Here is a 27,956-nt window from a genome sequence, read left to right on the forward strand (position 1 = left end):
TTCGAATAATTACACAATACCACTGTTACGTTCCCAATTCATTTTCTAGGGGCAAAAGGGAAAGTAGCTTTAAAGCAAAAATGAACAGCGACAAAGAAAAGTTAACCTATCTGAGTCCCAGCACACAATACACAAAGTAAGATTTCCAATACATTTATTTACAATAAGTGATAAATACAGTGCAAAAAGAATCCTAAACAAACAGCTCCAAAAGAAAAAGAAATGAAGCCTGTTCTTCAGGAGCAGGTAAAGCCAAAACAAACAAAAGATCTCACTACCCGGTAGAAGGAACACCTACAACAATCAACACAAATAAACAACAGAACTCTTACCTTACTTCCTAACTAACAAAAAACAGGAGAAAATGAGAAAAGAAAAATGGCACCCACTCCCTACTGCTCCAACACTCAACAATGGGCAAGCAATTCAAAGCTGCACACTACAGCCGTAACAACACATTTAAGCGTAACAACACACTTAAGCTTAACATACACCAACAAGAGCAACACTCCAAGTCTGGTAACACAACAGTCTCAGGCCACATTTACACATAGCCGGGTATTTAGAGAAACGAATATTTCTCCCCCTCCGTTTTCAAAAATAACATCGTGCACGCAATATCGTTTTCAAAAAAAGTTGTCGTTTACATCAACCCGCATAAATACAAAGGGGCGGCAGTGTAAGGAGAAGGATAAAGCCATGCAAGCCAATCAGAATCCTCAAAATCGACAACGACGAATAGCACGAGCGACTTCCTGTTCCTTTCAAAACAATAGACATGGCGCGAGGTTCGTTCGTGTGGACAGACAGCGAAGCAAATGCAAACAGGCCAAAAGCGTTTTCACAAAAGTAAAAATGAGTACCACTTTAACAGCATCCATGATCAAATAGTAGCCAAACAAACTCATAGACAGTATGGAACAAACTCTGAACATAGGGCGCTCACATGACGTAAGCATTTTCTGGCGCATAATGTGACGTTTGAGAACCTAAAACCCCGTTTCTCCCAGTTGACACGGCAACACATAACCGGCGTTTTCAGAAATCTCCCCTTTGGCCGGAGTTTTTAGAAATAATCGTTCTCTGGGATAAAAACTGCGTTTTCATGTAAATGACAGGCCAAAACGCAGGGAAATATCTGCGTTTTCCCATCGTGTAAACGGGGCCTCAGGCTCTTGGGAGAAGAAACCTCTCCCAGTCCCAGTCCCAGTCCCAGTCCCAGTCCCAGTCCCAGTCCCAGTCCCAGTCCCAGTCCCAGTCCCAGTCCCAGTCTCTCTCTCTCTCTCCCCCCCGGCTCTGCTTAAATACTGGATCCTCTTGCCATTGATGAGGAACAGCTGGTAGGTCCCATCACCTAGATTAGGACAGGGAGGAGCACAAGAAATTGGACAAAAAAAACCAAAAAAAAAACCTTTTAATATATGTCCAAATAGAAACTGTTAATTAAAATGGTAATAATATATCACAATACTGTAGTTTATAGCCTAGGCTACTATATTTTAATCAAATAAATGCAGGCTGGGGGAGCAGCGCAAGAGACTTATTTCAAAAACATAAAAAAAATCCACCTGACACACACACACACAAGTTTCAAGTTTTGAAAAATACAACAACAAACAGTAATATTGTAAAGTATAATAACAATTGAATTTATAATTAGCCTATATAGGATTATGTAATAGTTCACAAAATTCACGGTTCAATCACTGTCTGTTGTTGCATTGAGACTCTGGTAGGGCTTTATTTTGAAATTCTCGTCAGCAAAATAGAGGGAAAACAAACAATATTGACAATATTGTTTATAAAATGTTACTCACCATGTTCATTTATGGTAAATCTGACTGTTCCGTTGCGTTCGCACCACATACTTGATAATCGTGCTGTAAACATTGCCTACGCCAATAGCAGGCGCTTATAATCGTGACGTGCGCCAATGGCAGCTGCAAAGGAGAAGCAATATGGGAAATACCGACTGTTTTAAGGAATAAACGCAGAATTTTTGGTTCTTGTCGTGTTTAAAGGGATACTTCACCGTTTTTTCATATTAAACTATGTTATTCCCTTAACTAAGACGAGTTGATACATACCTCTATCGTCTCAGTGCGTGCACTAAATCCCTCTGTCTTGCGGCGAAACTTTGTTAGCCCAGTTCATTTAATATGGGCCAAGCAGAGAAGCTACCAAACACCTCCACGTTTTCCCTATTTAAATACAGTTACTCGCGAAGTGTAACTCGACCTAGGACGGTGACACAAAACAAAACGTTGCGCTTTTCTAAGCGTGTAAAATGGATAACTATTTTGTATGGCGGAATACCATAGCAAGTGCTTGTAAGCACTTCGACTTGGCGTAGTAATATCTTCACTCGTGAAAAATCCTCTCACCGGCCCCCGCTCCCTCTAGTGAAGATATTACTGCGCCAAGTCGAAGTGCTTACAAGCACTTGCTATGGTATTCCGCCATACAAAATAGTTATCCATTTTACACGCTTAGAAAAGCGCAACGTTTTGTTTTGTGTCACCGTCCTAGGTCGAGTTACACTTCGCGAGTAACTGTATTTAAATAGGGAAAACGTGGAGGTGTTTGGTATCTTCTCTGCTTGGCCCATATTAAATGAACTGGGCTAACAAAGTTTCGCCGCAAAACAGAGGGATTTAGTGCACGCACTGAGACGATAGAGGTATGTATCAACTCGTCTTAGTTAAGGGAATAACATAGTTTAATATGAAAAAACGGTGAAGTATCCCTTTAACACAATCTACACTCGATCGCGCGAGGATATCCATCGTGAAAAATCGCAGCTTGAATTTTTTTTTAGTTACCATCGAAGTGAAAGACAGGTCCTTTCTGTGGTATAAATACAACGTACAACAAAACTACAACTCCCAGCAGGCCGTTGGGTCCATTGGCTGCGCGCACACACACTCAATAAATCAATGAATGACACTTACCCATTAGAAAACGCAAATGCATACGTCCTGGGACGGTAACACCAGTCAAATTAAATCATTCAAGGAAAATACATCTTTGCAGTGCATACACAGAAGTGCCAATAATATATTTTCACTGCATTTACAATTGCAGAAATAAAGCTATGAGATCGTTATTACAATTAGAAATCAGAAAAAAAAAAAAGAAAACATTTTTTTTTTATTTTTTTTTTATATATGTCCAAATAGAAACTGTTATTTAAAATGGTAATAATACATCACAATACTGTAGTTTATAGCCTAGGCTACTATATTTTAATCAAATAAATGCAGGCTGGGGGAGCAGTGCAAGAGACTTATTTCAAAAACATTAAAAAAATCCACCTGACACACACACACACAAGTTTCAAGTTTTGAAAAATACAACAACAAACAGTACTTTTGAACGGTACAGTTGGTTTCATTACAACATTTACACTACATTTATTCATTTAACATAACCTTTATTGACTTAGAAAATGAAGAAAATGACAGGCTAATTAATATGTTATATGAATTTGTGTTTCAATATGTGGCATCGTCAGGTTTTCATACCTCAAATTAAAACCCAGTGATGTCTAATGGTAACAAAATAAAAACGAAACTAAGATTATGCCCTGTATCATGAAGAAAACATAGGTTTATTTTGTGTTACATGACACCTATTGGTGTTGCCTATATGAACAGTGCTAATTCAGGTTAAGAATACACTGTGACAGAGGCAAAACAATTTATTAAAATAATAATAACAACAATAACAATAATGATTATGACGACGCATGCAAAACAGAGAGAAAAGACTCAATTCTATTCGAATAATTACACAATACCACTGTTACGTTCCCAATTCATTTTCTAGGGGCAAAAGGGAAAGTAGCTTTAAAGCAAAAATGAACAGCGACAAAGAAAAGTTAACCTATCTGAGTCCCAGCACACAATACACAAAGTAAGATTTCCAATACATTTATTTACAATAAGTGATAAATACAGTGCAAAAAGAATCCTAAACAAACAGCTCCAAAAGAAAAAGAAATGAAGCCTGTTCTTCAGGAGCAGGTAAAGCCAAAACAAACAAAAGATCTCACTACCCGGTAGAAGGAACACCTACAACAATCAACACAAATAAACAACAGAACTCTTACCTTACTTCCTAACTAACAAAAAACAGGAGAAAATGAGAAAAGAAAAATGGCACCCACTCCCTACTGCTCCAACACTCAACAATGGGCAAGCAATTCAAAGCTGCACACTACAGCCGTAACAACACATTTAAGCGTAACAACACACTTAAGCTTAACATACACCAACAAGAGCAACACTCCAAGTCTGGTAACACAACAGTCTCAGGCCACATTTACACATAGCCGGGTATTTAGAGAAACGAATATTTCTCCCCCTCCGTTTTCAAAAATAACATCGTGCACGCAATATCGTTTTCAAAAAAAGTTGTCGTTTACATCAACCCGCATAAATACAAAGGGGCGGCAGTGTAAGGAGAAGGATAAAGCCATGCAAGCCAATCAGAATCCTCAAAATCGACAACGACGAATAGCACGAGCGACTTCCTGTTCCTTTCAAAACAATAGACATGGCGCGAGGTTCGTTCGTGTGGACAGACAGCGAAGCAAATGCAAACAGGCCAAAAGCGTTTTCACAAAAGTAAAAATGAGTACCACTTTAACAGCATCCATGATCAAATAGTAGCCAAACAAACTCATAGACAGTATGGAACAAACTCTGAACATAGGGCGCTCACATGACGTAAGCATTTTCTGGCGCATAATGTGACGTTTGAGAACCTAAAACCCCGTTTCTCCCAGTTGACACGGCAACACATAACCGGCGTTTTCAGAAATCTCCCCTTTGGCCGGAGTTTTTAGAAATAATCGTTCTCTGGGATAAAAACTGCGTTTTCATGTAAATGACAGGCCAAAACGCAGGGAAATATCTGCGTTTTCCCATCGTGTAAACGGGGCCTCAGGCTCTTGGGAGAAGAAACCTCTCCCAGTCCCAGTCCCAGTCCCAGTCCCAGTCCCAGTCCCAGTCCCAGTCTCTCTCTCTCTCTCTCTCTCCCCCCCGGCTCTGCTTAAATACTGGATCCTCTTGCCATTGATGAGGAACAGCTGGTAGGTCCCATCACCTAGATTAGGACAGGGAGGAGCACAAGAAATTGAAAAAAAAAAAAAAAAAAAAACCTTTTAATATATGTCCAAATAGAAACTGTTATTTAAAATGGTAATAATATATCACAATACTGTAGTTTATAGCCTAGGCTACTATATTTTAATCAAATAAATGCAGGCTGGGGGAGCAGCGCAAGAGACTTATTTCAAAAACATTAAAAAAATCCACCTGACACACACACACAAGTTTCAAGTTTTGAAAAATACAACAACAAACAGTAATATTGTAAAGTATAATAACAATTGAATTTATAATTAGCCTATATAGGATTATGTAATGGTTCACAAAATTCACGGTTCAATCACTGTCTGTGGTTGCATTGAGACTCTGGTAGGGCTTTATTTTGAAATTCTCGTCAGCAAAATAGAGGGAAAACAAACAATATTGACAATATTGTTTATAAAATGTTACTCACCATGTTCATTTATGGTAAATCTGACTGTTCCGTTGCGTTCGCACCACATACTTGATAATCGTGCTGTAAACATTGCCTACGCCAATAGCAGGCGCTTATAATCGTGACGTGCGCCAATGGCAGCTGCAAAGGAGAAGCAATATGGGAAATACCGACTGTTTTAAGGAATAAACGCAGAATTTTTGGTTCTTGTCGTGTTTAACACAATCTACACTCGATCGCGCGAGGATATCCATCGTGAAAAATCGCAGCTTGAATTTTTTTTTAGTTACCATCGAAGTGAAAGACAGGTCCTTTCTGTGGTATAAATACAACGTACAACAAAACTACAACTCCCAGCAGGCCGTTGGGTCCATTGGCTGCGCGCGCACACACACTCAATAAATCAATCAATGACACTTACCCATTAGAAAACGCAAATGCATACGTCCTGGGACGGTAACACCAGTCAAATTAAATCATTCAAGGAAAATACATCTTTGCAGTGCATACACAGAAGTGCCAATAATATATTTTCACTGCATTTACAATTGCAGAAATAAAGCTATGAGATCGTTATTACAATTAGAAATCAGAAAAAAAAAAAAAAAAAAAATTTTTTTTTTTTTTTTTTTTATATATGTCCAAATAGAAACTGTTATTTAAAATGGTAATAATACATCACAATACTGTAGTTTATAGCCTAGGCTACTATATTTTAATCAAATAAATGCAGGCTGGGGGAGCAGTGCAAGAGACTTATTTCAAAAACATTTAAAAAATCCACCTGACACACACACACACACAAGTTTCAAGTTTTGAAAAATACAACAACAAACAGTACTTTTGAACGGTACAGTTGGTTTCATTACAACATTTACACTACATTTATTCATTTAACATAACCTTTATTGACTTAGAAAATGAAGAAAATGACAGGCTAATTAATATGTTATATGAATTTGTGTTTCAATATGTGGCATCGTCAGGTTTTCATACCTCAAATTAAAACCCAGTGATGTCTAATGGTAACAAAATAAAAACGAAACTAAGATTATGCCCTGTATCATGAAGAAAACATAGGTTTATTTTGTGTTACATGACACCTATTGGTGTTGCCTATATGAACAGTCCTAATTCAGGTTAAGAATACACTGTGACAGAGGCAAAACAATTTATTAAAATAATAATAATAACAATAATGATTATGACGACGCATGCAAAACAGAGAGAAAAGACTCAATTCTATTCGAATAATTACACAATACCACTGTTACGTTCCCAATTCATTTTCTAGGGGCAAAAGGGAAAGTAGCTTTAAAGCAAAAATGAACAGCGACAAAGAAAAGTTAACCTATCTGAGTCCCAGCACACAATACACAAAGTAAGATTTCCAATACATTTATTTACAATAAGTGATAAATACAGTGCAAAAAGAATCCTAAACAAACAGCTCCAAAAGAAAAAGAAATGAAGCCTGTTCTTCAGGAGCAGGTAAAGCCAAAACAAACAAAAGATCTCACTACCCGGTAGAAGGAACACCTACAACAATCAACACAAATAAACAACAGAACTCTTACCTTACTTCCTAACTAACAAAAAACAGGAGAAAATGAGAAAAGAAAAATGGCACCCACTCCCTACTGCTCCAACACTCAACAATGGGCAAGCAATTCAAAGCTGCACACTACAGCCGTAACAACACATTTAAGCGTAACAACACACTTAAGCTTAACATACACCAACAAGAGCAACACTCCAAGTCTGGTAACACAACAGTCTCAGGCCACATTTACACATAGCCGGGTATTTAGAGAAACGAATATTTCTCCCCCTCCGTTTTCAAAAATAACATCGTGCACGCAATATCGTTTTCAAAAAAAGTTGTCGTTTACATCAACCCGCATAAATACAAAGGGGCGGCAGTGTAAGGAGAAGGATAAAGCCATGCAAGCCAATCAGAATCCTCAAAATCGACAACGACGAATAGCACGAGCGACTTCCTGTTCCTTTCAAAACAATAGACATGGCGCGAGGTTCGTTCGTGTGGACAGACAGCGAAGCAAATGCAAACAGGCCAAAAGCGTTTTCACAAAAGTAAAAATGAGTACCACTTTAACAGCATCCATGATGAAATAGTAGCCAAACAAACTCATAGACAGTATGGAACAAACTCTGAACATAGGGCGCTCACATGACGTAAGCATTTTCTGGCGCATAATGTGACGTTTGAGAACCTAAAACCCCGTTTCTCCCAGTTGACACGGCAACACATAACCGGCGTTTTCAGAAATCTCCACTTTGGCCGGAGTTTTTAGAAATAATCGTTCTCTGGGATAAAAACTGCGTTTTCGTGTAAATGACAGGCCAAAACGCAGGGAAATATCTGCGTTTTCCCATCGTGTAAACGGGGCCTCAGGCTCTTGGGAGAAGAAACCTCTCCCAGTCCCAGTCCCAGTCCCAGTCCCAGTCCCAGTCCCAGTCCCAGTCCCAGTCTCTCTCTCTCTCCCCCCCGGCTCTGCTTAAATACTGGATCCTCTTGCCATTGATGAGGAACAGCTGGTAGGTCCCATCACCTAGATTAGGACAGGGAGGAGCACAAGAAATTGGACAAAAAAAACCAAAAAAAAAACCTTTTAATATATGTCCAAATAGAAACTGTTAATTAAAATGGTAATAATATATCACAATACTGTAGTTTATAGCCTAGGCTACTATATTTTAATCAAATAAATGCAGGCTGGGGGAGCAGCGCAAGAGACTTATTTCAAAAACATAAAAAAAATCCACCTGACACACACACACACACAAGTTTCAAGTTTTGAAAAATACAACAACAAACAGTAATATTGTAAAGTATAATAACAATTGAATTTATAATTAGCCTATATAGGATTATGTAATGGTTCACAAAATTCACGGTTCAATCACTGTCTGTTGTTGCATTGAGACTCTGGTAGGGCTTTATTTTGAAATTCTCGTCAGCAAAATAGAGGGAAAACAAACAATATTGACAATATTGTTTATAAAATGTTACTCACCATGTTCATTTATGGTAAATCTGACTGTTCCGTTGCGTTCGCACCACATACTTGATAATCGTGCTGTAAACATTGCCTACGCCAATAGCAGGCGCTTATAATCGTGACGTGCGCCAATGGCAGCTGCAAAGGAGAAGCAATATGGGAAATACCGACTGTTTTAAGGAATAAACGCAGAATTTTTGGTTCTTGTCGTGTTTAACACAATCTACACTCGATCGCGCGAGGATATCCATCGTGAAAAATCGCAGCTTGAATTTTTTTTTAGTTACCATCGAAGTGAAAGACAGGTCCTTTCTGTGGTATAAATACAACGTACAACAAAACTACAACTCCCAGTAGGCCGTTGGGTCCATTGGCTGCGCGCGCACACACACTCAATAAATCAATCAATGACACTTACCCATTAGAAAACGCAAATGCATACGTCCTGGGACGGTAACACCAGTCAAATTAAATCATTCAAGGAAAATACATCTTTGCAGTGCATACACAGAAGTGCCAATAATATATTTTCACTGCATTTACAATTGCAGAAATAAAGCTATGAGATCGTTATTACAATTAGAAAAAAAAAAAAATTTTTTTTTTTTTTTTTTTTATATATGTCCAAATAGAAACTGTTATTTAAAATGGTAATAATACATCACAATACTGTAGTTTATAGCCTAGGCTACTATATTTTAATCAAATAAATGCAGGCTGGGGGAGCAGTGCAAGAGACTTATTTCAAAAACATTAAAAAAATCCACCTGACACACACACACACACACACACACACAAGTTTCAAGTTTTGAAAAATACAACAACAAACAGTACTTTTGAACGGTACAGTTGGTTTCATTACAACATTTACACTACATTTATTCATTTAACATAACCTTTATTGAATTAGAAAATGAAGAAAATGACAGGCTAATTAATATGTTATATGAATTTGTGTTTCAATATGTGGCATCGTCAGGTTTTCATACCTCAAATTAAAACCCAGTGATGTCTAATGGTAACAAAATAAAAACGAAACTAAGATTATGCCCTGTATCATGAAGAAAACATAGGTTTATTTTGTGTTACATGACACCTATTGGTGTTGCCTATATGAACAGTGCTAATTCAGGTTAAGAATACACTGTGACAGAGGCAAAACAATTTATTAAAATAATAATAATAACAATAATGATTATGACGACGCATGCAAAACAGAGAGAAAAGACTCAATTCTATTCGAATAATTACACAATACCACTGTTACGTTCCCAATTCATTTTCTAGGGGCAAAAGGGAAAGTAGCTTTAAAGCAAAAATGAACAGCGACAAAGAAAAGTTAACCTATCTGAGTCCCAGCACACAATACACAAAGTAAGATTTCCAATACATTTATTTACAATAAGTGATAAATACAGTGCAAAAAGAATCCTAAACAAACAGCTCCAAAAGAAAAAGAAATGAAGCCTGTTCTTCAGGAGCAGGTAAAGCCAAAACAAACAAAAGATCTCACTACCCGGTAGAAGGAACACCTACAACAATCAACACAAATAAACAACAGAACTCTTACCTTACTTCCTAACTAACAAAAAACAGGAGAAAATGAGAAAAGAAAAATGGCATGAATAATGTCTAAGCACTAGTAGTTGTGTTCACTTGCAGTGCATTAGCAATCTTCCCATTGTGAAGTTGTACATGCTGGTATTCAGGATGATGCGAGTCGCTGATGCAGAGGTCTCCGTCAGGAACTCTGAGGTGTGGCCTCAAGGTCTTTAAGGTGTCCCTCTGACGAGATGAGGCTCTGGTTGAGCTGGCCAAATCCAGCTATAGATAGATTTACGATGACGTCACATTTCTCCCGCAACTCCTTACGGCGCCATCTTGTGTGTCAAGTGGGTCAAAGCATTTGTGTTACGGAGCATTATAATATCCTGAATCGGCATTATTCTGAACATGAAAATCATACGATTATTCTCCGTTTGGCTGGAGTTAATGTTCAGTGCTGCTCTTGTGAACATTTAGAGGTTTTGTGCTCTGGAGATGTGACACTTTATCTAATCATTTCCAAGATGGGCTAGCTAAACGCGCTAGCTCTCATCGGCTGTCAAATCGCTGTAACGTTACCCAGGTGGCTACTATCGACACAGCCCTTGAGAGGTGTTGGCTGGGCAGAAGCACACTCTGACGATTGTCCACCTTCATCACTTTCTCTGTGGCCACATCAGCTGGTCGAGCCAGAGGCAGAGGCTACACCTGGAGCACATCGCTCCGTGCCTCTGCTCTCCATCTCTCTCCTACACTAAATTAGTTCGGAGCGTTGTGTTGTTGTTTTTTTACCCAGATGGTGTTGTCTTGACACTGAGTCTAAATGTACCGTATAATAAGGGCTGTGCAGATATCAGCCGCCTGGCTACAGCGATGTGAACCGTCAATGCAGGGCTCCAGACTAACTTTTCCATGAGGGAGAGAGAGCAAGACAGCGCTTAGTTTGGAGACGGTGAAGTCTTGTTTACACTTTCGCCTGGCTCCGAAGAGAGAGGGAGTGCGCGTGCGACCGGCTCTCTCTCTCTCTCTGCTCGTTCTTTCAGTTAAACATGCGCCCAGTTCATCTACATTACTCACCGATCAAATAAGACTTTGGCGGGCGCTAAAACAAGTTCAATGCAGGAGAATTCATGCGTGAATTTAACTGAGTAGTACATGACCATGCACTCGCACAAATGCGACCACATACAATTTTAACTCGCACATTCTAACAAAATAATTGTATGCTTCCAGAGACTTTCTTCCTCTTAATTCGTCACGCACTAACGGTGTGGATGAGATACTTGGCAATGTCCATTTCCTGAATATCGGGGTACGCCGCAGGATTAGCCTACATAACCAGTCCTCTTTCGACATTGTGTAAGGATCCTTTCCATCGATATAACTCAATTTCTCATCATATCTTGCCTTGCAAACATCGTCTAATGTGTCCCTGTAAATAACCTTCACCTTGTCGCCAGGTTTGGAGGAATTTGTCATCGTTATCTCAACACAAAAGAGTCAAAAATACTTTATATTAACTGGCTTTCTATTAATGTAGCACAGTGAATGAGCCGTGTCTCCCAGTGGCTTACTGACAGTTTTGACACACAACATGGCGGCGCGCCGCAGAGGATAATGGGTAATTCGAGAAACGGAAACCCATCTATTGAGCTGTGGAGGTACACAACATCATGCATCATGTTACCTTATTATTCCCTAATTGATCTGTCTTCAACTTCCTACTCTTGCAAGTGTACCAAGTGGATATACATTTCTGAACTTTTTATACTTTACATTCATTGGTACATTTCAAATATTGGTCACACTTTAGAATAAGGCCCTATTAGTTAATGTCAATGCATACATAGGCCTATGAATCTTTGTTACAGAAAATAAAATACAACAGTTCCACAACGAGGCAAGGCAGCGAATGATCCATCTGTTGTATTCTTCATTTCACAGGAAACGAAGGACACTTTTGGAGGCTGCATGTGAAGGAGGCTTAGAATTGGATCAGCCTTCGTCGTGCCACGGTGACTCAATCGGATGCAGCCTCTGAATTGGGAAGCAGCAATGGATCCTTCATGGCCTTACCTTCCCCAGAATTCATTGCGCACAATTGACGACAGGATTTCTTTGAGAGAAATTGCCGAATTACACTTTTAAATGCAAGTAATGCTTTTTTAAACAAACAAACAAAACATTATTTTGGCTAAAGACAATTTCAAAAGAAAGTATGCAATAAAGCATCAGTTGTATAAAAAAAGTATAATGATTAAATTACACTTAATTTTACACTATTGGTTCTTTTCGGTCTCTATCCTCTGTGAGTTCATGGAGTAATGGAGTGTTTGAGAATAGGTTTGTTAAATACATGGACAGAGGATAGGTTTAGAATACTTAGATATAATGAATTATGTTTTCCTTCAAGAAACCTATATAAATAGAAAATATTATAGGGTAGACTGTGTACAGTTGAGACACCTTAAATAACTTGCGCGCGCAGCATGCACAAGTTGTGATTTTTGCTGTGCACATGCGTATTAGTGTCCTCTTTTATCCTGCAAAATCTGAAGACTGGACGCGTCTCCGATCAGAAGATATCTGCAAAAGTTTTTTTTCTAAGGTAAGGCTTGCATAGTTTTTTGCGCACTCAACTATGAATAACCTATTATCCTTCTGTGACTGTTAAACGTAACTGGTACCATTACAAACGTTATTCTGTGCCCTAAAAATTGGCATATTTCATGGTATTGAGTCATGCAAGCTCAATGCAAAATCTAGAGAAATGTGCGAAGTGGCCAGCGGGGGATAGTTGAGACACCGTACCCCAATAGAGTTATATTACAAAACACGCTGTTTATTTGTTCAGTGTTATGATAACAGGTTAAACGTCATAATTGGCCAGCATAGGACGCAATTAAAAATACAATTTCATATTTATTATATTTAAACTGTAATACAGTTACTGTATATTATTAATGAATATATTTTTCTAACATGCATGTTAAAGATAACCTAGCAAGTTGTCAAATAGACAAGGTGGTAAAATGATATCTGTTTGTTAAATATCTTGTTCATGTTTTATACATTTTAACGGTGCTAATTTACATCAAATTAATGAATTTAGAAAGGATGAACAAACAGACATGTTGCCCAATTGTTATTTTCTTCATTTCCCTCATTAGAAATGCCTCAACTGTACCATAGTACTGTCTCAACTGTCCCGTACATTGGTACAGTTGAGACAGAGTTGACACAAAAAGCACCTTATTTTTATTCGCTAATTGTGGAAAATATAAACTACTTATGGGTATTATTGATTGATAATATATTTGATTGATAATATATTAGTCTACAAGCTAATGTAATGTCATGTGGCATTTCATGTGATAATTCAATTCTTTTCAGTATGTATTTTTGTGTGAAAAATCAAAACTCAAAAAGTGTCTCAACTGTACACAGTCTACCCTAATGAATGGGATGTGGTGGGAGAACAATTTGCTTTTAGTCATGGAACAAACAACAGTGCCCGTTTTATTTTATTTGTTGAAGAAATATAAAAAGGTCTTTATTGCTAACAGAGTTTGGGGTAAACATGTAGGTCCTATTTGAAACTATACACACACACACACACACAAATTGTGTATAGAAGAAGACTGGAGCTAAAAAAGAAAGGATCCTGTCAATGCTGTGAGGTCTATATAGTTAAGTTTATTTAGTGAATGTGAAGAAGATGATGAGTGTAGAAGTGGTTTAGAGTTGCCTATTAAATAAGAAGAAAGTAGTGCTACATAGATTCTATTTAAGTGAGATGTGGAATAATAGGCTAATGAACGCTTAAATGTTTTATTACTGACTGATAAAGACAGGGGACCTGATCTGCACGCCTGTCTCGCACACCCGCTTTCACTACACAGCGCACACCGCCCTCTACTGGCGAACACAGGTATGAATAATCTGCTGTGGCTCCTACAAATGCATTAATCCGTGTAATAAATATGTTTGTTTTGAGTTTATCAGCACACAAAACTGACTGGAGTTATTAACTGTAAACCTTACTGGTGATTAAACTCAAGTCATTTGCCAATAAGGGCAACCATTATACACTAACTTACTAACTATGAGTGAAACTTCTCGCCATATTAGACATTCTCTGCCATAATGTTGGTTAGTAAGTTAGTATATGTTATATGTTAGGTCAGCATATCTTCAGAAGGCCACCTTCAAAGTTCTACCACTGGACCATTAAGATACGTTAGTGAAGTAGGCGGATCTATGTATGTATTCGGACAAATTCTAGAGCTGACTTTATGTAGGCCTACAAGACTCGTTGCACAGTTGATTTTTTTTCCCTTTGAAATAAATAGCAAAAAGTCATCATTGTTATACATCATTCATTCATACATATACATACATACATAACTTCTCTTCATTTGAAACCAAATAACTGATTTCTTGTTGCAATCACTGCATCAATGGGAAGATAATTAAAGTTCCAAGTGTCCAACCAAAGGGATCACTAATTGCCATAAAGGTGACTAAAAACATTTTAGGAAAATCAACATCAATTTATGAAGTCAGCTTATGTGATGTTCTCTCAAATAGTCACCCTCCTAAAATAATTGCCTAAGTCATTTTTTGACAAAAATGATTTTTTTTTTTTTTTTTTTTTCTTCATAAGTCATCTTCTCATGATGCTGGCCACCTCTGGTAAAATCACCCACATCCTCAGTTGAACAGATCATGCAATTCTACCCCTGTAGTATAATGGCCTATGTCAAGAGTTTGACTTAGGCTGTTTTATTTTGCCTAAGTCAAAAGACAATGAGACTTAGGCAATTTTACAAGCTTTTCAAGATGGCAGTTGCATCAAGAAGAACGGAAATCTACTCGGCCTCTGAAGTTAGGTTCAATTTTTTGTGTTTTCTGAGAAACCTGCAAAAATGACTTGGGCAATTATTTTAGGAAGGTGATGAAATGTATCAGTTGTATTCAAATTTCATCATTCAAGATGACTTTGGGAAATGAGTGAATGCAAACAGAGTCCATTAAGTGAAAAGTCCATTAAGATTTTCCCTGCCTCAAAAACCACACTCAAACTAATCAATTAATCTGAACTTGGGTTTTCTTAGTAAACAAAGCTTAGTATGTGAATAGTACAGATTACTAGATTTTTACAATTAAGGTAAGACATTAAGGAAAGTTAACTAAAAAGTGTTAGTTAGAATCAATGGTGGATTTTACAGTGTATAAAGTCACAATTGTGAGTTATAAAGTCCAATTGCAAGTTATATCTCACAATTCTGACTTTATAACATGCAATTACGACTTTTTGTCAGTGTCACGCAATTCTGACTTTATAACACACAATTGCGACTATATCACAAAATTCTGACTTTAAAACTTGCAATTGCGACTTAATATCTCGCAATTCTATAAAAATAAAAAATAGAGATGAAAAAACAGAATTGCGAGATAAAAAGTCACAATTACCTTTTTTATTTTTTATTCTGTGGAGGAAACAAGCTTCCATAGGCTCCGTAGAATAGTTATTCTGGTGAAAAGAAAACAATACATTTAAAACAGTGCCATCTAGTGGCCATTAGTTCAAACAGGTAAGGTGGGCTACTGTAGGTGAAGGTAGGATTCCAATCCGTTTATTAAACTGGCCTGAACTGTCAATCTACAAGTTCTAAATGTAAACTGACATCCTGAGGTGACATTCAATTGTAACTGACATCATCCTCTACTGCAGTTTCCTGTGTTAACACCGTGACTGTGATGTTATGTTTATTGTACGGCTACAAACCACAAAGAGAGAGAGAGAGAGACAGAGAAAATGATCCTATAAGACAGTTTTTAAGCGAGTATGTGAAATTATATTTGATAAGCAAACATAGAACTGCAAATACTCTAATTTGACATATTTTTGACTATGGAATGGTAAAATACTTGTCATAAATATGTATGTAAGAGCTCCTGAAAAAAATAAAAAAAATTCCTCTGTGTTTGCGCACACTTGGCGAATAAAGCTCATTCTGACTCTGATTTTGATTCAGTTATCTTTAAGCTGATCACATTCTCATTCTTTTTGCTTTCCAGGGTGAAATAAAGTTAGGTGAGACGTGTTATGAAACGTTATAAAGTTATGATGAGACGTGAGGAATGGACACTGACGGAAGTTATTTATACACCACTGAATAATATTTGTTAAATCATAATTTCAAAATTCTTTATACACTTACAGTAACATGTTTTGCACTCAACTCTGACTAAACTTTAAACAACATTGGCTTGATGGATACATTTATTATCAATGTGTTTTCTATTTGTAATTTTTGATGAGATTACAAACAGTTAAAAAAAAGCAAATAGCAACATTTCTAAAGAAGTGCATATACAAACAAAGAAGTAAAACTATTTTCATGAGTTCACACTTACATTTGAGGGGGTAAAGTTTAATGCGTATTTGGCGTGCTCTCCGGAGGGAGGGATCCGAGCTCGGAGTTCGGCCCGAATCCAGAGTACTCCCCCCGTATGTAAGTGTTTAGGACTAGAAGTGTGGAGAAGGGGTGGTGGGGGGATGCTGCAAAAACTGTCAATGGATTGAGGTGAGACTGCTGAGTGTATATATACCTCTTACCATTGATTGCTGAGTGCTCTCCACTTGTGTTAATTATCTGAACGTGCTCCTCCCGAACTTTGTTAATAAAACCTCTTTTGGATACATTTGCTTGTGGGTGATGTCTAGGTAATGACTTTTGAACATCCTAAATGTTTTTAATGCCATATAGTTTAGTGACCATTAACCACATCTTGTTTTTCATAGTTGTCAGTCACACTGGCCATTTATAACCACACATAGCGCTTTACCACAGTGAACCACTAATGCATGGGCGTAGGTTTAGGGGGGGACGCTAGGTACTAGTCCCAATCAATATTTTGAGATGACAAATTTGTCCCCACCAATATTTAGCAAGCTCCTTTGAACTGCTATTTGGATCTTTGCGCTGCTATTTGGATCGATTCCAAAGGCCAAAACAACGACAGTACAAGAAACGCCGTAATTTGATTGGCGGCGGTGTATCTGACAGGCTACACGCGCGGGCCGGGACTACTTTTGTGCTTGCACTGGCAGCGAGCGGGTGGTGTGTGTGTGTGTGTGTGTGTGTGTGTGTGTGTGTGTGTGTGTGTGTGTGTGTGTGTGTGTGTGTGTGTGTGTGTGTGTGTGTGTGTGTGTGTGTGTGTGTGTGTGTGTGAGAACAACAGATGGAAATTCTCACCACAAGACTGCAAATGAGTTTATATCTTCTTATTTTAATGCATGATGGTTGTTTGAAAGGGCATTAGAGTGGATTGGTTCAGTTAATACAAATTTAATTAGTAAAAAAAAAAAAAAAAAAAACAGTGTTGAAGGGGTCATGAACTGGATTATGTTATTATTTTATAATGTTTCCTGGGGTGACCCTATAATGTTAATATGATTTTTACATCAAAAATTGTCATAATTTCGAAATAAAAGGCATTTTTTCTAGCCTGGGCGGTTTTCAGTTTGGCCGATTGGAAATGGAGCGTTCTTTGATCGCATTCTGTATATAATTTAAACAGTTTAAAAAATATTATTTTCATCCTACTAGAGAAACGATGTGAAGTTGATCTTTTAGTCACTGGCTTGATTTACTGATGCATAAACAGTATTGAACGATTTTGAGAGAAAGATAATCTGTCTGAACTTGAATAATTACACATCAGAAATCACTGATCACAGATCAGGCATTAGAATAAACATGGTTACTTACATGTGGCGTAACCCCTTCGAAAATTAGATGATTCATCTCAAGGGGTTAATCCTAATAAATTCATTTCTAATAATGTGTTCTCATTATGAGTTTGCTTTTAGATTTTTGTCCAGATCACAGATGAAAAAACCACAACAGCCAAACTCCTCATGAGGATCCTTTGTGTCTCCATTGTCACAGTCGATCTTCAACTTTCACTGCTTGTGTCTGAGAGATTATATTCAAGACTCTCACTAGCTCACCTTAAATAGTCAATAAAGCAGAGCTTAACCCTTGTGCTTTGTTGAAAACCCTGTAACACCTTTTGTGTACTCGGTCAAAAATGACCGGCCTTTTAAAAATTGCTTGTAAATCGTTTGTTATGCTATATTATCACCAAATATTGGATTCAATCTTTTTTATCAACTTGTCTGTCAATTGGCACAGGTTTTCTATTTCTTTTTGGAACTGATTGATCATAGGCCTATAGACCTCATCGATCTGAGCTCATGCACCTCAGCTTTTGAGTAATGAAAGCCTGATTTGTGGATAAATTTGTCAATATTCAACAAAATATGACAGAAGTGTGCTTTAATATTTAACTAGGAAGTTTATTTTGAAATGCTTTTATTTGTACAAAATGTAACAAAGTCACACTTGTGGAGTTCACGGTCAAAAATAAATTACAAAAAATTGCTTGTAAATCGCTCGTTATGCTATATCACCAAATATTGGATTCAATGTTTTTGACAACTTGTTTTATTTCAATTAGGACAGGTTTCATATTTGTTTTTGAAACTGATTGATTGTAGGCCTCATTGATCTGATGATAAGATAAAGTGATCTGTGAGAAAGAAAGCCTGTAATACTCAAAATAGTTTGATTGTGTACATGTGTGTGTGTGTGTGTGTGTGTGTGTGTGTGTGTGTGTGTGTGTGTGTGTGTGTGTGTGTGTGTGTGTGTGTGTGTGTGTGTGTGTGTGTGTGTGTGTGTGTGTGTGTGTGTGTGTGTGTGTGTGTGTGTGTGTGTGTGTGTGTGTGTGTGCACGGTAGTGAGAGTGTGCATATCCATGCATGCACAGGTCCGAGGCCTCCGAGATCTTTGCAAGCACACATGCAATTATGTGAACATGAACATGATGCTCCTGAACACTAAATGTTTGAAAACATATATTGTCTGATGTATTTTCGATCTCACCATTCATTTTCGATGGATGTTCATTTTTGACCAATATAAGCTCAGATTAATGAGGCTTACAATCAGTCAGTTTAAAAAATAATCAAAACACCTTAAAAAAAAACTAATTTAAAGAAGTTAAATTTGAAGAACAAGCTGACAAAAAGATTGAATCCAATTAATATTTGGTGATAATATAGCATAATGAGAGATTCAAAAGGTACTTTTTGTAGGCTGTTCAATTTTGACCGGGAGCACCACAAGTCTGACTTTGTGTTCCATTTGTACAAAATAAAAGCATTTCAAAACTAAATTCCTGGTAAAGCACACTAGTGTGATACAGTGTATACAGAAAAATTTTACATTTTATGCAATATTGCTAAAATTACACAAGAATAATGTTTTTTTTTGGTAAAAAAATTAGGTGCATAAGCTCAGATAAAGAGGTCTACAATCAATCAGATCTAAAAAAATAAAATTAAAATAAAAAAACCTGTCCTAATTGAAATAAAACAAGTTGACAAAAAGATTGAATCCAATATTTGAATATACATTTCGAAGGGAGTGTAACGTTTTATTAACCTTTATATTAATCTTTATATTAATCTTTGCAAATCGCTTGCACGCTTCACGATGAATGCGGCTGTTTACACTCAGGGTACATTACGGCATGTTTTCTATGTACAACGTTCTCAATATAATTCATAATCCCACGTTTATAATGAACAACGCGTTATGGTTATTGTGTTATTGTGTTACAAACGGTGTGTGCACAGAGCAGAGGGGCGGGGTGAGCAAAGCTCATTATCATTTAAAGACACATGCACTTAAACGGCGTGCTGAAAACAGAGCTGTTTTTGACCAGGTAAAATTTGTGTTTTCTTACAATACTAATGAGAATTTTTTAAATAAAGTATATTACAAACTTTTAATTTAGACCCTAAATAATCATATTAGCTTGTACAAAAATGGCATTATATGACCCCTTTAAGGCAAAAGTTAGAATGAAGGATAAACTGAAATTCACAGCATTTAAACATAACTTCTGCTCACGTATTTGAAGGCTACTACTGGGCCATTGAGGGTAAATGTCATATTTCCGAGTCCTTTTTGAGGTTAAAAAAAAAAGAGCCAGTCCCCATTGACTGTAATTGAATGGGAAAAAAGATAACAGCATACTATTATTTTGCAGATTATAAGAGAATTTTCGTTTTTGGGTGAAACATTTGTATGTAGTATACTAATTAATTGTGTTACAGTAATAGAAAGTTCGCCCTCTAGTGGAGAACAGCACCTAATGCACAGAGTAGGTTATGCAATTTATCAGCCAAAAAACTCTCAACCAGTGTTTATTTGGCTTAGCAAATAAACAAATGAAACATGTTATGGGATAGATTCACAAGCAAAGGCATAAACAGAAATAAACTTTTTTTTTTTTTACTTTGCATAGGCTACTGTACGCACACATCCCCAAACAAGACGTTAAAAAACAAAAAGGGTAATATTGGGAAGTTATATAGAATCCGTGTATCATTCGTTCAGTCGTTTTTTGAATTAATATTGAATATAGAAAAATGAGAAAACGACAGTAGCTATTAAATCCCCTGTTGAGCAACACATCCAAGTGATGTCGGGTGTCGCAGCCTGTTCGTTATTAAAATAAATCACAGTCAACCAAACATATAAAACGTTATTCTGCTTAATCGGTCTGTTGACATTCCAAACTAATTTCCCTTGCTGTGGAGATGCTGATTTACGTGTAGGCCTATTGGGACTCGAATGAAGTACGAAGACTTCTTTACATTATTAATTAGCATCCAAATGTTACATTGCAAATATGGATAGGCTAGGCCTACTGGACGAATAAGAGATGCCCGAAACCAACGTCTGCTCTGTACAGTTTCAGTTTCTCGTTAAAATACGCATATTATGTTATTAATAGTGTTTATAATGTTAATGTTGTATTTTATTTACCGGTCTTTTACACTATTTATGAATATGCTTTTTTTTACAACGATGTGACGCGCGCGTTTCCCTCTTAACATGACCCGGCGCGCCACGCACAAGCGCGCATCCTAGAGATATAAATGATAAAACATTTTAATAAAACACAAGGCCTACATCATAAAACTTCTCCAGTTGTTAGATAGGCTAGTCAGTCTGAATGACAGTTTATACGTTAACGTTAATATAGGCCAATTATATAGTCAATGCATTATTCTTTTCTTTTTGCATTAGTGTTAAAAATATTTATTTTACAACTAATTATATTGATTTAGGCCTATATCTTAATTTATAATATATTTTTTTAATTACTGGGCGAGTGCGACAATGATAACAGCCGTCATTTATCCTGCCCATATAGCCAGCTGATGCAAATCGTAGGTGAATTTATCTATACACAGAAGAAAGCCCTATCTAGGCTATTCCCCGGTACGGGTTGTGTCGAGACATTCGTTAGTCTGGTGGTTTGATGTGAAAAAGATTAAATGTAGTTGCAATAAATACGTTAAGAATCCGCACAACGGAGGACTCTTATTCTGCTGTGCAGAACTGATGACGGAACAGTTTGATCTTCGGCTGACAAATCAGAGGAAAGGGGCGTTTAATTCCCGCCCACGTGTAGAAATCGAATATTCAAGCTGTTTATTCATTTTTCTAACTGAGAACGAAAAACAAGAAATCCAGCTGAATTCTTGTTTTTCGTTTTTTTGTAAAAAATGAAAAAACGAAAAAGGAACCGTTTTCTCATTTTTCTATATTCAATATTAATTCAAAAAACGACTGAACGAATGATACACGGATTCTATATAACTTCCCAATATTACCCTTTTTGTTTTTTAACGTCTTGTTTGGGGATGTGTGCGTACAGTAGCCTATGCAAAGTAAAAAAAAAAAGTTTATTTCTGTTTATGCCTTTGCTTGTGAATCTATCCCATAACATGTTTCATTTGTTTATTTGCTAAGCCAAATAAACACTGGTTGAGAGTTTTTTGGCTGATAAATTGCATAACCTACTCTGTGCATTAGGTGCTGTTCTCCACTAGAGGGCGAACTTTCTATTACTGGAACACAATTAATTAGTATACTACATACAAATGTTTCACCCAAAAACGAAAATTCTCTTATAATCTGCAAAATATTAGTATGCTGTTATCTTTTTTCCCATTCAATTACAGTCAATGGGGACTGGCTCTTTTTTTTTTTAACCTCAAAAAGGACTCGGAAGCAATAGTATCATTATAAGTGAGAAGAAGAGAGAAAGTAATTCTGATTCTTAATAACACGAGGATTTATATGTGAACCTGGACCACAAAACCAGTCACATGGGTCAATTTTTTTTTTTTTAATTGGGACAAAAAGGACAATAGGACAATATTTGTCTGAGATACAGCTATTTGAAAATCTGGAATCTGAGGGTGCAAAAAATCGAAACAAAATAAATGTTTTATATATTTACGGTAGGAAATTTACAAAATATCTTCATGGAACATGATCTTTACTTAATATCCTGATGATTTTTGGTATAAAAGAAAAATCCATAATTTTGACCCATACAATGTGTTGTTGGCTATTGCCACAAATATACCCGTGCGACTTGTGACTGGTTTTGTGATCCAGGGTCACATATTTCTTTAATGATCTAGCTTAAATATGATTAAATACAGTACAAACTGTTACAGAGAAAAGGCTGGATGTAAGTAAGCAGTGTCATTTTTCCACCAAAAGTGCATTTCAAATTTAAAGGAGATAAAACAAAGCAATTAAGTGAAACTTCTTTTAACTTTCACATAAGCTAAAGGGGTCTAATGGGACCTTTTTTGCCTAAATAAACATATATATTCTATTTGAATAAATTGATATAGATAGATTTGCGGCATCTTTAGGCCTCCATTGGCTCAGTCCTCAATCTCCTTCAGACCTGAAGGAAAGATGATCATGTTATACGTTTTTTTAATTTTATTTTTTATCAATACACAAGCATCATATTAAGATGTCATATTAATATAGGCTCGTACCTTTCAGTCTGAATTGAATCCAGCGCGCTGTTGGATCAGAGCAGTACTTGTCTTTCTCTGTGTAGAATCTGCAGGACAGATATACAGTACCACTGAAATGAACACAATATCAGGCATATAAAACTGTGAAATGTGTGTAGAGAGAGCTTACACTATAGCATCCACACACGGACTCAGAGCATTCTGATGCTTGTATCCAATCAGTTTACAGTTTTGCTCGATTGCTTAAACACATATTCTCAAAACAGTAAACACAAATCTAACATCTCACCCAATTCCCCAAACATCTTATTTTCAGGTCAAAATGAAGCTCTACACTCAAAACCATTCACTCTTGCTGAAAAACCAAACTTTGCCCTCAGACATCACACACACTACAACATAGTCTTACACACTGGTGCAATACATTTAAAACAACATTTCCAAAACTGGTAAGTTATGTTGCTTGTGGTTGCTCTATCTCTATCTATATGTGAGGCAATTTGATGCATTTCTTTTTATTACAGTATAGTGCAACAGCGACAGTACATGTATGTGTTGTAACAGCACATAGTACAGCTCTCAAAAGTTACAGAGCAGTCTGAAGTAAATCTCCTGTACCTGTTTTTCTCCCGGAAGGTTCTTATGATTGAGGCGACGGTGAAGCGACTCAAATTTGGCCTTACTCGTATCCCAGCCTCCCTCATAGTCATACCATGGACAAAGACATGGGCAACTAGAGTGTCTTGTCTCCTTGCCCTTGCCCTTCACCTTCCTCATCCTCTTCCTTCACCTCTTCCTCCACTCCCATCTACATCTGATATTGAATACTAATGCTTTCTAAATTACAACATGGTGTAGGCAATGAGAAATGAAGGGATTTGTGTGTAGAGTTTATAGTGACAGTTCAACAAATCTGACTCATGTGTCAAAACAGGGGAATCGTGTTTATAGTTTCGGGAAATGGGTGTGCTTTTTGATAAATGCCGTTATGGTTTTGAAATTTTAGTTCTAAAGCCTGGTTAAAGTATTTAAGCAATCAAGAAAAACTGTGACAGCTGTATTTCTGCATGATTTGAGATAGATGTCATGCAGAAAGGGGAGAGCAGACCCTGTGATGTACTCAGCTAAGTGCCCTAAATACTCTCTGCAGAGCTTTACAGTCCTGATTAGTGCAGTTCCCATAACACACTGAAATACATTGAGTTTGTACGCTTTCTATTGTTGCTGAATAGAAAGTTTTCAGGATTGCTTGAGAGACCCTGAATTTCCTCAGCTGTCGTAGATGGTACAGTTGTTGTCTGGCTTTATTCACCTGGGAACTTGGCTTGTACATGTACAGATCAGGTCAAGTTCTCAGAGATGTTTATTTCAACATATTTGAAGCCTCTCACCCTCTCTACGGGGGTCCCGCCAATCAAGAGTAGGGAGAAGGTTCTCTGCTGATGGTGAATCCATAACAGATTGCATTTAGCTATAGCACAGTTTTCTTTGATGGAGCCCTTATCAAGATCAAGATCGTCTTGTTTTCACACATACTGTATACAGTACAGTATAAGTGCTTTGGAGATTCCAATCTCTGTCTCTCTTTCAGATCGTCGGCCCACTAGAGTTGGAGTGACTTGCTGTAAGGAAGTGTCGATGGGAAGAATCCCTCCTGAAGTTACAGTTTTTTTTCAATTGCTTACACACTAAAATTAAAACTTTCCCACAATTAGCAAAACCTTACAGTCACGGAGCAAAACTCCGGCCGAGATTTGCACGATTGTAAGCACATGGTCAGCTTCACACTTTTTGCAAAACATCATGTGGTGTTGGTGAATATATTTTTACACTCTCTCTGTGTAAATGCTAAAAGTGTTTTAAGTTGAGCACAGGAGTGTGTAACTGATTCAAACAGAATTAGACCATTATGATGGTTGTTTATGTTATGACAACAAAATAAGGTTTTATAAGACATTGTATAGTTTTGACGAAAGTGTTCCATTTTGCAAATGATCTGAGGTGTTGTGCTACTTTGGTGTAGTGTTGTGCTAATTGTGTGAAGGGGTGTGAAAAACCGAGCCCTGTTTTCAAAATTGTGCTTAAGCAATTGAAAAAAACTGTAACCTCCCTCAGTATTAGTCCGTGGTTTATTACATGGTCCACAATTGTTTCCAAAAACAACTATTGTCAAATGTATACAAGTGTGTTTATTGTTTTGCAAATCACTGTGTGTAATGTTTTGCAAAAAGTGTGAAGCGGACCATGTGCTTACAATCGTGCAAATCTAGGCCGGTGTTTTGCTCCGTGAGTGTAATGTTTTGCTAATTGTGGGAAAGTTTTAATTTTAGTGTGTAAGCAACTGATGCAAAATCTGATTATAAATGTAAAAAAAATCATTAAAATCAGTAGATCCATTAGCCTGGATGCCAGCCGAACTTAGCCCTGCCCACAACATTTGAGGTCGGGAAGTATTCTGACTAGAATCTGAGTATGACAACGTCAGCCTATAGATCCATAATAATCAATAACAAAGGCTCTTATAAAAATACAAATCCAATGATAAAAAAATCCTCATCCTCAAAATCCTAAAACTCATATCTGATGAGTTAGTAATCCACTCAACACAGAAAAAGCCAATTTCCTAATTGTTCACACAGCTGTCTTAATTACAACAACTACAAAAGGGGAAGAGAAAAACAACAAAGAAGACGAATGAGGAGAAAATAAAAATAATAAGAAGAAGAATGAGCAGTGGAAAAGGAAGAGGTGTAAGAGTGAGAGGTGGTGGACAGGGTAGAGGGAGAAGAAGAGGAAGAGGAGATGGAGAAAGAGCAAGAAGAGCTGAAGATGTAGAAGGAGCAAGAAGAGCTGAAGATGTAGGAGAAAGAGAAAGAAGAGCTGGAGATGTAGGAGAAAGAGAAAGAAGAGCTGAGGATGTAGGAGAAAGAGAAAGAAGAGCTGAGGATGTAGGAGAAAGAGAAAGAAGAGCTGAGGATGTAGGAGAAAGAGAAAGAAGAGCTGAGGATGTAGGAGAAAGAGAAAGAAGAGCTGAGGATGTAGGAGAAAGAGAAAGAAGAGCTGAGGATGTAGGAGAAAGAGAAAGAGAAAGAAGAGCTGAGGATGTAGGAGAAAGAGAAAGAAGAGCTGAGGATGTAGGAGAAAGAGAAAGAGAAAGAAGAGCTAAGGATGAAGCAGCAAGAGAAAGAAGAGCTGAGGATGTAGGAGAAAGAGAAAGAAGAGCTGAGGATGTAGGAGAAAGAGAAAGAAGAGCTGAGGATGAAAGAGAAAGAAGAGCTGAGGATGTAGGAGAAAGAGAAAGAAGAGCTGAGGATGTAGGAGAAAGAGAAAGAAGAGCTGAGGATGTAGGAGAAAGAGAAAGAAGAGCTGAGGATGTAGGAGAAAGAGAAAGAAGAGCTGAGGATGTAGGAGAAAGAGAAAGAAGAGCTGAGGATGTAGGAGAAAGAGAAAGAAGAGCTGAGGATGTAGGAGAAAGAGAAAGAGAAAGAAGAGCTAAGGATGAAGCAGCAAGAGAAAGAAGAGCTGAGGATGTAGGAGAAAGAGAAAGAAGAGCTGAGGATGTAGGAGAAAGAGAAAGAAGAGCTGAGGATGTAGGAGAAAGAGAAAGAAGAGCTGAGGATGTAGAAGAAAGAGAAAGAAGAGCTGAGGATGTAGGAGAAAGAGAAAGAAGAGCTGAGGATGTAGGAGAAAGAGAAAGAGAAAGAAGAGCTGAGGATGTAGGAGAAAGAGAAAGAAGAGCTGAGGATATAGGAGAAAGAGAAAGAAGAGCTGAGGATGTAGGAGAAAGAGAAAGAAGAGCTGAGGATATAGGAGAAAGAGAAAGAAGAGCTGAGGATGTAGGAGAAAGAGAAAGAAGAGCTGAGGATGTAGGAGAAAGAGAAAGAAGAGCTGAGGATGTAGGAGAAAGAGAAAGAAGAGCTGAGGATGTAGGAGAAAGAGAAAGAAGAGCTGAGGATATAGGAGAAAGAGAAAGAAGAGCTGAGGATGTAGGAGAAAGAGAAAGAAGAGCTGAGGATGTAGGAAGAGATGTAGGAAGTAGAGGGAGAAAGAGATGGATAGATTGGAGGGCAATGGTATAGTGGAAAGAGAAAGAGTAGAAAATATAAGAAGAGATGGACAGAGAGGAAGAGGAGCACAAGCTGTAAGAGGAGGGCAAGCTGTAAGAGGAGGGAGGAGAGGTAGAAGGATAGGGTACACACTTGTTTCAAATGAAATCGGAGCAACACTTATTGACCATATCATAAATCATGGTCTCTCACTGAGAGAAGCTGGGCAGAGAGTTCAGTCCAATATAAACAGATCCACAGTGGCTTCAATTATCCGCACATTTCAGAGGGAAAACCGGTAAGTAACTATATCATTCTACTTCTACAATGAGAGTCCATGTAGTCTTGTTTGACACAGGTCTAGATTTCTACAGTAAATGTTTCTGCTTGTCCAAATATTTTTCAGATTTGAAGTTAGAGAACATTCAGGTGGACTAACAAGACTCCTTTCAATTGAACAAGAGCATGCCATTGTTGACATGGTGGTCCAGAACAACACCCTCCACCTCAAAGAAATTCAGCAAAGAATAACACAGGACAATCAATTGTTCCACAATATCCACCAATGCAGTCTCTCCACAATTGATCGTGTTCTAAGGAGAAATGCAATCCGAATGAAACAAGTATACAAAGTGCCCTTTGAGAGGAACTCCGTTAGAGTGAAGGAGTTGCAATTCCAGTTTGTTCAAGTGCAACCCAATTACTGCACTTTTACTGTCAACACAAAGATATATATTTCCTGAATTTTAAGTATGTGTCCATAAACTATTCCATGCTACTGTAAGTGAAGAGATTTAAGCATATCTATGTATACTGCTGCTTCAAAGTGTGAACTCAAACTTCAGCAACAGT

At 37.4% G+C, this 27,956-nt stretch overlaps 1 protein-coding gene and 1 long non-coding RNA gene across 2 annotated transcripts in view; one reads left to right on the forward strand and one right to left on the reverse strand.

Moving 5' to 3' along the window:
- The window catches only part of LOC309509533 (NACHT, LRR and PYD domains-containing protein 3-like), a 643,973-nt gene that overhangs the window by 421,346 nt on the left and 194,671 nt on the right, over positions 1–27,956 (forward strand). The window lies entirely within an intron of this gene.
- Positions 22,911–23,284, reverse strand: LOC309509601. The gene is made up of 3 exons (XR_014209920.1): positions 23,228–23,284; positions 23,077–23,144; positions 22,911–22,979 (listed from the first exon to the last, which is right to left on the reverse strand). It is a non-coding gene; the product is annotated as an uncharacterized lncRNA (long non-coding RNA).

This window comes from Leuciscus leuciscus (assembly GCF_965113295.1).
Source record: "Leuciscus leuciscus genome assembly, chromosome: 11".
In the NCBI taxonomy this organism is placed as follows: domain Eukaryota; kingdom Metazoa; phylum Chordata; class Actinopteri; order Cypriniformes; family Leuciscidae; genus Leuciscus; species Leuciscus leuciscus.